General features: G+C 35.9%; 1 long non-coding RNA gene across 1 annotated transcript in view; it reads left to right on the forward strand.

Moving 5' to 3' along the window:
* The first annotated feature begins 614 nt into the window (after positions 1 to 614).
* Positions 615 to 13,196, forward strand: part of LOC143693573 (uncharacterized) — a 61,755-nt gene continuing 49,173 nt past the window's right edge. Inside the window, exon 1 of the long non-coding RNA XR_013181389.1 lies at positions 615 to 976. This is a non-coding gene — a long non-coding RNA (uncharacterized LOC143693573). The remainder of the gene's footprint in view (positions 977 to 13,196) is intronic.

The following is a 13,196-nucleotide window of genomic DNA, read 5'->3' on the forward strand; positions in this document are numbered from 1 at the left end:
AAGATCATTTAGACATTCACCCAATCATTTGCCTATCGAGCCACCTGGGCCTCAACCAGGGGCTCCATTTTTAACATTCTCCTGCCCTCTCTCATCTCGCCTAGCTTTTTTACATATCTCCAAAAGACGTAATTGAATTAAATAAAGCGTCTCAGGGGCAGCTGCAACATCTGCTGTTTGTGGTATGTCAAGCCTTCAGCATTAAAAACAGTTACATATGCTCCAAATTAGCAGGTCGCAGAGATGAAACAGTCGATGATAGTGTTTTTGTGCCAGCGTGAGAAGCAGCTCACAGCTGTGTGCAATTTACAATTAAAGGCTTTATCAGAGCTCAATTGTACTAGTGAATCAAGTGGTGAGAGGTCAGTTAGTGAATTAGACCAATTAGAGCTTGTACAGTTAAATTATCTGTCTTATTACCTACTGATAAACAGCCTTGTCATATCTTTACTCAGATGATGAAGCCTGGAAGTGTTTTATGAGGTGATACTGTACTTTTGTGTGGGTGTGTAATGGAACTCAGTAGCTCAGCAAACTTGGTCTGATGCAACAAGCATGTAGTCTTAAACTGCTGAGGGGAAAAAACCCCAAACACCTGCAGTTAGAACCTTAAAGCAAAATTAAGTTAGAACAAGAGTTAAGATTATAGATGTTGGCTGTGTTTCAAAATGTATTTTTCTGCTTGGCAAAATCTAAATTCATGAAGTTAACAGTGGTAAATCTTACACTTTTGATTTCTAGGGTTTGTTTTTTTTAATTACTGTCTTTTCTTTCTCACTCCCACTCTGAAAGAGAGATGAGAGGCAAAGGGTAGAATCTAATAAAGCCAGGCTCTGATTTTTATACTGTAAAATAATGCAGTAATAATGGACAAAGACAGAAAATGCTGTTTCTTAATCTCAGGATTAACATGGTTCTGGAAGGATCACCTGTAAGCCTGGACAGAGCTGACTCAGGATGGGTGAACTGAACAAAGGTGAGCCAGTGAAACTTTTTTGGAAGTCTTATGCATACATGTGTCAGTTCATACCTGGCTGTTATTGCCATGTCACCCTACCCTGTGAATGAGACATGAGCTGCACCAGCTACTGCAATGCCACCTGGCCCTAAGAATAAGGAATTTGCTGTCTGGGGCTCCCTGTATTTGTGGGGGGAAGGGGGGTGCAGTAGAGGGATAGGTAGGGGGGTATTAAGATTAAAGTTGTATGGCAATTTGACAGTATTGTATGTCAAATTCTGCCTTTCTAAGGCAATGGTAACTAAGGACCAAAAGCATCAGAAACCTTTCCTTGAAAGGGACTATCTGTGCTTTGTTCTTGAAAATAAAGTAATGAAGTAAAGCTCATACCTTTCTTTTAATCAGACGTTGGTAACACATTGATGCCATTCTTTTTTTAGAGAAAATCCTAGGGATTAGATCATATGCTCAAATCCATTCTCTGCAGAAGGTAATTAATGATCTATTAGGCCACAGGAATGGAATAAAAATATATGTGGCTCCATAACCCAGTAGTCAGAGAATTTGGCTTAAAGAAGCATTGAGCCCATTGCCAAAGTTATATTTTAGTCTTTCAAATCACCTTGTCATCAGATAAAAGGCACAAAAGTTATCCCCCATAAATCAGTGTTGGGTATCACTGCTCCTTTCATTCTTCACAGTAGCACAGTGAAGGAAGGAAGGATGGTGAACACCTGCAAGGTGAACAAGCTGGCTCATAGGCTTTCAGACAGTGGAATAGCTGGCACACAAAGGGTTAAATATCTGTGAGCAAAGGAGGCTGTTTTACTTCAAGGTCTGTAACCAGACTGTGTTCTAAGTAACTCTTCTAAGTTGTGTGGAACTGCACTGTTTAGGAATGTTCAGATCCAAGTGTAAACTGAGATTAAATGCTAGCCCTTTATTAAGGGGAGATTTGAAGGGGATGGGGGATGTACTTTTATTCCACCCTAATATTTTCTTGCTGAAAGCATACATCTTTGGAATGGGCTTTTGATTGTGTTTAATGCATGGCTTCCATGTGTTCAGGCATAGAGATTTTGAAAAATGAGGAGGGCAAGTTTCAAACAGATGTTCTTGAGATGTCTTATTAAATATCGTGATTGAAATAAATTAAGGAGATTGTGATGCTGGCAATGAGGGGTCTCCAACTGCTTTCTGCCAGTGTATAATGTTGACTAATTTTCCACAGGTTTTGGACTTGCATTTAAAGAAATTCTAATCAGAATCAAAATGAACCTCTTTGAAACAGCAGATTCAACATTTTAGTGTTTTTCTTAAGTGCATAGACCTCTTTGCCAAGCTTCAAAGGTTTAAAAAAGCAGTTGAAAGAAAGAGAAGTTTTTGAACGTGTGGATAAGAAAAAGAAAGAAAAAGTACACTTTTTGAGTGCAAATGAATACATTTTTCCACACTCTTACTCTTCTAAGGAGTAGAGGGTATTTAGTTCATTCCTCAAGTGGAGGAGAGAAACATGGTCTAAGTATTCTCAAAACTGCTGAGAATTGAATATACAGTGAACACTTGGTCAGGACCCTGATCTCTCCTGTAGTGCACATGCTGCTGGCAGTTATTGAAAATCTTCATCCTCTCCTCTGTTGCTTTCTTCCAACTTCTGAGTGACTTCTGACTTCTGATTTGCCCTTGATAAGGCCAAAATGAAATTCAATCCCCAGATATCAGGATTTTCTATTTTTAAATACTAAATTGAACCTATTCAGTAAATACCGAAATAATGATTTACAGGTGATTTTTAAATTTTTTTTCTCTTCCTTTCATTGTATTACGGTTGATAAATTACTTCAGTGCCACTTTTCGAAGACATAGGAGTTTCTGCAGCTTTCTAAAAGTGATTTTGAATTTTGAGTGTCTGTAGCTTTCCAACAGAGGTTAAGTCCCTGGGTAAATAGCTCACTGTTAATCATAAATGTGTCATTATGTACAGAATTCAGTCAATCTAAAATAGGGAAAAAGTAGAGAAGTTGTTTACAAGCTAAAGTATTGCAATAACAAGACCATATTATGTTGGCAGACTGATTTCTTGAAAATTCTATTCTAAGTACAAAATCAGTTTATGGAGAATACAAGATCTAAAAAGAGAGACACTCAGTTATCAGTGAATGATAATTACTCTACATCATCTGTTTGCTGAGAAAACGGGAGCAGTTAGGGCATTGTATCTCTTCCTGCACTTATTAACCTTGCAACTTGCAAGCCAAGCTCTTCACAACACAAGGTACTAAAGCTAATCATGGGCTTGAAAACCCTACTAGATGAGGCACTGTCAGGATAATAATCTTTTGACATTTAGTTTTCTACTTTATTACTAGTTTCAGCTCAAATATTTAAAAATAAATTAATTTTGGCCACCATTTATTTTTCCCCTCCATTTAATTTTTTACTTTCTACTGTTCTTACTTACGTAATAGATTAACATGGCTCAGTTCAGCTGTCTTCCTTGTAGGAAACTCTCCTTTTCCCAGGCCTGTGAGCCCTGGAATATGTCTGCTTACCTGAAAGAGCCAGTGAGAGTGCCCCTTTCTTCCTGGCTGATCAGTTTAGGCAGCATCTGCAATTGCAGCACGACTCCTTTGCCAATCCTGTAACATAGCCACAGGACTTAGGTTAGTTATAAGGATTTTTTTTTTTTTTTTTTTTTTTAATATGAGGGAAGCAAAATACTGGAACATATTTCCCAGGTGTTAGATTCCCCATGCCTGGAAACTTCCAAGGTCAGGTTGGACAGGAGTCTGAGGAACTTGATGTAGCTGAAGATTTCCCTGCTAGTCCCAAACCATTCTATGATTAAAATTGATCTGAATTGCTCATGAGTTGCAGCTGAATTGTCTTGCTGTCTGGGCATCTCCCATCTGTGCACTGAGCCCTGCTCCTTCTCAAGACTATATTAAAGAAACCACTTTGGGTTAACTGGACCCAAATTTAATTTAAGAACGACTGCAGAAGGATGAATATAAATGTTTGAAGAACTGGAGCCAATATTGCCTAGTGACATTGGTCTCATGAGAACAAATTCCGCACCCAAGGAGTTCTGTTTAGATGCTTGCAGTAGTCATCTTAGTTTTTACATATACTGTGTCTTTTGTAAATTGCTGTTCAACCCTTTCCCAAACAGCACTACCACAGAGATCTTTAAAAAATCATGTAATAAAAATGTCAGTAAAATAAGACATGGAAGTAAGATGGTTCTGATGCATGCACTTCTCTGAAATGGTAAACTGTGAGTCAGCAATTTGGGTTTCAAGTCCACTTTTACCCATTATACTTTGGTAAAAGTATATCTTCTTTAGACCGCAATAGTACTTTTTTTTCTCCTTTCCTCACACATTCTCCAGATATTCTTTTCTCTGACATAAAGCTTTTGGTTTTTATAGTAAATCTGAGTTGCCCGAGAGGTGGTGTGAGGGCAAAGTCTTTGTCTCCATTCCCTAAAAGCGCTATGACTATGAACAGCTTTCTTTTTCAGAAAGTCAGAGTGATTCCTTTCATTGATTGTCCACTCTACACTATTTTCCTGCCTTGTTTTATCTGTTAATATAGAAGCAGATAAATCACCACTATTTACAATTCAGTTCAACTAACATGTTCATTGATTTAAGACACAGGCCTCAATTTCTGCTGTTTTGCTGTCAAAAGAGCATTTCAGCTGTCCTTGTACAAGACATGGGGTGATCAGACAGAAGCAAGAAGCACAGTTGTGCCAAAGTCATTATTCCCAGCAGTGGTTTTCTTGGTAAGCACTTGGAAATAGTTAGCTGGTGGTTGGTGCCAGAGGTCTGACAAAAATAGTGAGCTTTTTAATTAAATGTACCAAAAGCAGTATTTCTAAACTGCATCATTGGCACAATAAAACAAGTAGATATCAAATGCTTCTCTTGAATTGGGATAAGCATTACTTCTTGGTTATCTCTGTTCCTTTACTTATTCCTTTAAAAAATACAGGGCAAATCAGCTGCCTGCACTACATCAGTCCCACCCAAGAAATATGCATTAGCTAAAATAGTTTTGCAAAGGTGTGAAAGTTGGGGAATTGCTTAAAAATCTCACAGCTTTATTGTGTATCTGATTTGCAAATATCTAACTTTCAACCTTAAAACTTCTCTCTTTTTTCCTGCTCATTACATAATATAAGAGCTGCATCAGAAGGTTTATTAGAGTAAGTTGCAGGCCCCATAGTAAGTAAATCAATAGATTAGATCCTCTGACTACTGGATAGATAACTCAGGGAATAATTTACCTATTCATTAGTAAAGTTTATCTGGATATACTAAATATACCATGGTTTTTTTCTGCCAGTCTTTTAGTCCAACTTGGCACCCTGTGCAGCCATTAAAAATCAAAGAAAAAATGCAAAAGGTAGAATGAATCAAAATAGAACTTAGAGCTTATATTGTACTTTTTAGATCTAATACTTCTCTTAGAATGCTTTGATTAATATAATTATGTAAAAATCAAAGCTATTCAGCACTCTTTACTGCATCTACTATCACAGTGAAAAGCTTCAATTTGTATAGAGAATTTTTTCACCTTAGTTATTTGCTTGAGAAGGAAATCTAACTTTCTCTGTTAATTTAGATAAATATGGGGTTTAGCTTGTTTTTTCTTTTATAGCCACAACACCAGACCTTCATATTGCTCATGAAAGTTTAATTCTTGATCCATTATTATTTTTACTCAGTGTTAATAATGTATTAGATGTGCTTATTGCCTATCTGTGGGTGTATAGATGGGTACACTTTGGTTAGACCAGTCAGAAGTGTTGCTGAGATCACCCTCACTCCAAACACAGTCTAATGCTTCTTGGTTTCATGTTTTAAGAAAAATGAGTCAGTGCATGAAGGAATTTTATTCAAGATGTACTTATTAGATATGTTGCCTCAGTGAAGGTTATAGTTTCAGTATTGATCAAACCATCCTTCCCTGGTGTACAGATGATTAATTCCCTATTAACTCCTAAGAGAAGACTAACCTAAAGTGTACATTTTAATGAGTGGTACTGCTTCCTCCAAAGTGCACACAACCCCCCTTATTAAAAGTAACTCCTCAAATGCCTTTTGTGTGCATACTACCTGCTTACCTTGATGTATTATTTCTATTCACTTTTCTATAATACTTTTATTTCTATATTACTTTTATTATTATATTATTTCTATAATACTTTTTCCTGATTTTGCCAAATAATTCTGCATTATTCTTACTGTAAATTATACCAGACATGGGCATTTTGCATTTTACATATCTCTTCCTATAGTAGGGTGTTTAGAGCTGGTTTCAAAAGCCAGACAGTTTTAAAAAATTGTGATCTGGAAAGTTTTGCTGATATTAGAGGTTTCTGTCTTTCTGACAGCTATAATTAGCTGTATTGTGGAACAACATGTACATAAATATAACAAGTTCTTGCACTGACCAAGTCTAACTTATGAACCTGTGTTTGTGAATTCCTAAAGCAAAGCATCTTGACAGATAGCTATTCTGAGACTCTCTCAGTTGCACCTGTTGTTATGTATTTGAGGCCTAGAGGATAACCTGTTCTCCAGCCAAGTGATTTCATGTTTCATGTAACATTTGAAAGACCAGTAGTGGCCTGACTACCATCACCAGAAAACCTTGCAGATCTCTATCAGAAGATGGAGAGGCTCTTGATTCTAACTGGTCTCAGTGATTTAGTCTTGCTGGAAGAGTGACAGAGTAGAAAGCTGGGATTTCAGGCTGTTTGCAAATGCTTTATGTATGTATGGGAAAGTTCACAATGGTTGCGGCTTCGTCCTTCTGCAGCATAGGAAAAATAAACCCCAAAGTACCACTAGACATGAAGACTAACACTTTCAGCTGCAGGCACATTTCCCAATTGCTCCCCAGTTTGTCACACATCAGCTGATGCCTGTGAAACTGCTTCTGCAAGATGTGTGTTTAGAAGAAAATTTGATCACGAGTGAAACTCTAACACAATACTCCACTTGATTAGTGCTATGATCAAAATACTGCCAGTCTCTCTAACACTTCGTTTTTAAATACTTATCTAAAAGGTATCTAAACTTGATATAATTCCTGTGGTAGTAAGCATGATCCAGTCTTCACAAATTATTGTTTTTTGTGATCCTTACAAGCACACAGTTTTGTATTTTCCTGCAGAACGTGAATGAAGCTGTGGGTTCATGTGAATTTATTACTCATCACTGTGACATCTCATGAGATGCCAACACATCAAACATCAGGCTAATTACTAAGTCAAGACTCTTTCTATGGACATTTCTGTAAGGGTTCCAGCTAGTCTCAAAAACTAGAATTATTTGAGGGCATCAAATTATTTGTCCATCCTGCAGCAAGAATTAAATAAGCTCAAATTGAGATAGATTTACAGTGACATTACAGAAAAATAGGCAAGAGAAGCCTTTTTCTTTAAATTTTATGTTTTAAATTTTTCAGTATCCCCCTTTTTCTGACAAGCTGCAAGCCATATGTTACTGTTTTAAGATGTTGGAGCTGACTAGCATAGGAAGATTTAGGTAAAATGGAAGTTTAGTTCTTCAGTCAATAAAGATCCTAACTTGCATGAGGAGTATTTTTAGTCGTGAAGTAAAATTAGGAAGGTCCTACCTCTAATGATAAACATTTTGAACAGTGACAGTTTCTTTTATTCAGAACTCTTTTAATATAAGAAGTTTAGAACTAGTTTCATAATCCATGACAACTAAATTGGCAGATACAGTGATAATGTTTACTGGTTTTGAACAACATCTTTGTACTGGCTATTGTTTTCTGCTTTTATCCAAATATTTTCTACAAATAATAAGAATTGGGATTGTTTAAAAACATTTCAAATGAATTTAAGACATTCAGATTTTCTTGATTTGACAACACTATACTCTGAAGATAACCTCTAAAAGTAGGCTTCTAGAGAAAATATTGAAATTATGAATTTCAGATAAACTTCCTGAAATATTCCATGATGGTTTTTTTAAACATTTTAGATTGACAGTAATATTTAACATATTGTGAACATAAAAGATGGAAAATCAATATTAAAGGACAATATAGGTTGAAAAAGATGATACATTGGATTTTTTGCAATATATTTTTATTTATATTTCACTATTCATTAATTTATTTGTCATTTTAATGGCAGAAAAAACCCCAAAACATCTTCAAAGTCTGCTTAAACACCTCTTTACTCCTGAAGTGTATGTATGATTTTTGAACAGAAAACACAAATATATATATACACATACACACACACACGTATATATATATAAAATTTCTATCATTAGAAAGACTATTCTTGGCAGTAACATGTTCACTCCCTTCTTGTAAAACAGCTTAAAGAATCATGTTTTTTGAACAGATCTCATCAGTAAGTCCATCTTGCTCCCTGTCTAGCACTTGCAATAGAAGGCCTCAAGCCTGATCACTAACTGTGGTTTCCTGCCCTAACATCCACAATTAACAGATGAAGGACAACAGAGGGTGCATCCCCACCTGTCTCCCTCAGTATCTGCTTTTGGATATGGTTGTCCATGGTTTTGTTTAATCTCTTCTTGAACATATTGTTTCCTCCAACTCTGTCTTTGGCAGGAAGTTACACAATCCATGCCCTTTGCATAAAGAAGAATTTTCTTGTTTTAATCCAAGTTGAAATGAATTTCAGCAGGTAACCCTGTGTCTAGGTAGTCTCTTTCAAGATAGCTGCACCATGCCCTTAGTAATTTTATTTGTTCTTTTCTTGTTTTTTCTGACTCTGCTATGTCCTGCAGATATGGAGAGTGCTGCATGCAGTTGACAGTGACAGCATTATATTTTATCTTCATCCTCAGCTATATTCTTGATAATGCCCAGCATTTTATTGTTGGTTTTTCTTTTTGGCATCTGTTGGACTTTGAGCTGATGCTTATAGAGAACTGTCCATGATGGCTCTGAAATCTCTCTCTTCTGAGTGGAACATCTCCAATAAAAGGTTTTCATGTATCCAAAACAGAACAGAGGGCTTAAAGTTAAAATATAGAACTCTTTTATAAGGAAACTCTACTGATTGCAAGGCGGATTTCAACAGTATATTTGAAAGGGTGTTTAGAAAGAAAGTAAAGCTGCACCCTCTGTAAGTAGTAGTTCCAGCTATGAAAAGGTACTATTTAGATAGATAATATAAGGCTTTTTTCTGAGTAGCTTGCAAAAAATTATTTGACATTTTATCCAATCAAATTTTCAGTATACTAATACAGAAGCCTTCTATTTGCCTTTTGTGCAGGATGAATGGCACTTGCTGTAGCCACATTACATCATAATACAGCATTTGGTCAATGATTGGTGTTTTTAAACTGCAGGATCAGTTCAATGCAAATATCACAGAATAATTGCTTAACCTATCTTCCCCTTGTTCAGAGCTCTTCAGTGTTAAGTATAAAACGAGCCAGGGTTATGATTTCTGCCAAATCAATAAAACCAAAGGATTTGTGACCAAAGCCTTAATTGTCTTAACAAGAGCATGTATGCCTTTCAAACTAATGAATCATCAAGTATTATTGGCTTCTTTACCCTTAAGCCTTTTGAATAATGCAGATTTTTAAATAGAAGGGTAAATGTTATGTGTGTTAACAGTTTTACAAATTAGCTGTGATTTTGTTCTTTGGACTATGACACTCATTACTGGAATTGTGTCCTGCCATTTCCATTTGTCTGTGACTAATGTGTCAAGATCAACTGATTCTGCACTTTTGTTGGGTTGTTTGGGTTTTTTTTTTCTATCTTCAGTGTGTACAATCCAAGAGGTTAAGTCAGAATTACTAATCACATCCATCAAATAGATCAGATCTTTCTTAGTACTGATTCCAGACACTTGACCGATGATGAGTTTATTCAGATGTAGTGTAAAACCTATGAGTAAATATTTGTGTGTCTGAGATTCTTGTAAGAGCACCTATGTTGTGAGGAAGTTGATTCTCAAAAAAAGTCATGGTCTTCATGCTCAGAAAACTGTATTCACATATACAAAGTGGAAGTGATTCTTCTGCTTACTGGTGAGGTGTAGAAGAGGAAGAAGGAAGAAAAAGAGGTGATGATAAGACAATATACAACAAAAAAAGAGTGCAAATATTCTTTCCAAAATTGACAGTGGGGGCGATGGTGTGTTTCTTCTACATGGCATTTTCATTTTTCTGGCTTAATTAAAAAATGTGACCATACATTTTTTTTCTTTAACAAAGTGCTTAATGTCATTTAATAGTACTTTCTGTATTAAAGTAAAATGATGGATTTATATGCTTTTATAAGTTAGAGGCTAGACAAGGGTCCCAATGTGTACCCTTGCCTTAAAGAAGCCTTCTCTTCTGAAAATTGCTCAGAAGTGTTGGCTTTATGACTATGAATGCTACTTCTTACATAACACCAAAAGGTGTGCTAAAATCTGCAGCAAAGTGTTTGAAACTATCAGCAGCACCTCTACAGCACATACTCAGCCCTGGTTAGGCTGCACCTTGAGTATTGCATCCACTTCTGGACTCCTCAGTTTAGGAAGGATGTTGAGGTGCTCAAACATGGCCAGAGAAGGGCAGCAAGGATGGTGAAGGATCTGGAGGAAATCCAGAGTATTCACAAGAAGTATGGCATAAAGGATACCAGGACAACAAACCCCTGCATGTGAAAAGTGCCTAGGTGAAGATTTGGCACTAGTGTTAACTGCCTAAGGGCAGTGAAATTTAAGAAATTTCAGGTGATTTTAAGAGAGATATGATCCACTAGATTTATAACACAATATAAACATTGTGTAGGAGGAAATCACTGTTTCTAGTACAGCAACATGGAATTTTTAATTGATTTTCTTCCTAATCCATATGTCTCTTGTGAATATATATGTGTGAGAAGATACTCATTTATTTGTGCAAACAAATAATTTTCAGCTAGATGGTAGCTTTGGTAAATCTACCTAAACTTTATTGATGCAAGACTTACATCCTTTTTTCTCTGGTATTGTAGAACTGTTCTGATTAATAAGCTAGAAATTAAGGTCATCTTCTGGTGTTTACTCACATGCATAATGTCATTAATTTCACTAAGGGGCTTTGCACAAGGAAGTGCAAAGTTCCTCAATTTATAGTGTAAGTTTAAACAGTAGCAATAATCCCAACTGAAATTAACACTATACATAGTCTGAAACACTAATGATGCCTAGTTCATATTTTATCAACTGTTGATATTCAAAGCTCCAAAAGGTCTCATCCTGCTGTAAACTGTTCATGTTTAATCCTTTTCAGTGTCTGCCAGACACATTCACTCCCAGGTAGATGATACATAATCGAGCAGATTCCTTACCAGATCATTAGTTCACAGTGAAATGTCATCTAACAACTCACAGTGGTACAATCCAGAGATGGCAAAGGTCATTCATTATTTGTCCAGCTCTGCAGGACAACTGACAATGTAAGAGACAATCTAAGCTGGCACTGGAAATATATATAGGAAAGTTTCTCTAAAAGTGCAGGCTAGCTTCCTATTATTTATTGAAGAATATTGCAGAGAGCAAGCCTGCAAAATTGCAAGGTATTTGCAGAACTAAGAAATTGATGAAGAACTTTGCTAAAATACCATTGCTAGAGTAAGGAAAGACATAACCTCCTAATCATAAATAAACCATGAAGGTCGTGGTCAACACACAGATGACAGAATGCGACTGAAGGACCACTTCATTCAACTCAGCCTCAGGCACTGGAGAAAAATTGTAGTTAAGTGTACTGATATGTCAGAAGGCAATAAAGAACCAGAAATACCATCAGCTTCAGGGTGACAGTCATAGAAACCTGAACTCTAAGAGCATTGATCTTATGTGTAAAGGCAAGCAGAAAATGATTGCAGTTGACAGAAACTGTGGATTTGAAAGACAAATCTTAATCCTAAATCACAAATAATGAAGCTAATAGTGTTTGTGAGAAATGTACTGTACATACATATCACATCATTGAGTACATAACACCAGCATGAAAGTTCAAAAATAAACCAAAAATAACCTGACAGCAGAGTTTAATAAAAGATATGATATGAGTTATATGCTTTCAAAGAGAAATGTGAAATATTTAAAACAGACTAGCTTGAACTGTTGAATGGCAATCATCAGATTGTTGTACCTCTGAAAGTGCCATTGCCAAGTTCACTAAAACAATCTTCTAAGAGGGGCTAAAGAACATCTTTTTTTTCAGAAATATTGCACTGCTTGAATACTAATCTCAGAAGAACCACCAAAGGAGGAAAAAAAAAAGCTGTCTCCTACAGTGGCACTGAGCCTAAATTTTCACTCCCTAATAACCATTATATTTACAGCAGGACAGTATGTCCTGATATGCCTAAAGCAAACATCTTTGCAATTCCTGCATGCAGTAACCAGAGTATTTATCTCCCAGTCAATTTTTCTTATATTTCCTGCAGTGAGACATATGCAATCTTTGATTTGACAACACAAATAAAGTGAGCATTTAGGAAAATTTAGAAGCCAGTTAACACAATTCAGATTTTTTTTTTGAGTGTATTGAACTATAACACCATAATTTTCAGACACTGATGATTAATTGAACTTTAGGCTCTACCTCTTCCTCTCTACGTTTTAATGAATCTAGATAGATAAAAATAATATTTTAATTCTATGCAGTTCATGCAGTCACAATCTCAACATCAGAATTTTATGCTCCAAAAAATGTAGAGGATCTGTACATGTGGAGAAAAGTGAAAAGTATGAGCTTTAACTGCTGCATATTTTGTCTTAGTTATATATGCAAAAATACTACTTTTTTGTGGGTTTTGTGCTTGTGGTCTCTGCAATATTTAAAAAATATTTTTTGCTAGCTGAATTCTAATTTCCTATCTACTGATATTTTAAGTATATATAGTAGCAAAATGTATAAACTGAGCTGGGAAAGAGCTGACTTTCACTACTAGATATTTGACAGAATTGATAAATAAACTGTTTCACAATTTAACAAAATAGGGGTAATTGTGGTGGGGATTTTTATCTTATTGCTGTAAATAATTGAGTTTAAAAAAAATTCTCTAAATCTTGAATGAAGAGTGATAGTGGAAGAAAAATACAAAGGAGCTGTGAAAAATATATGCTTGGCATCAAAAGTGGTGTCTTCTACAAGACCAGCAGAATGAAAGCTGTGACTTCAACAACACACTTCAGCAGGTATTTCTTGTAACAAAT

Source organism: Agelaius phoeniceus, chromosome 1, assembly GCF_051311805.1.
Source record: "Agelaius phoeniceus isolate bAgePho1 chromosome 1, bAgePho1.hap1, whole genome shotgun sequence".
NCBI lineage: Eukaryota > Metazoa > Chordata > Aves > Passeriformes > Icteridae > Agelaius > Agelaius phoeniceus.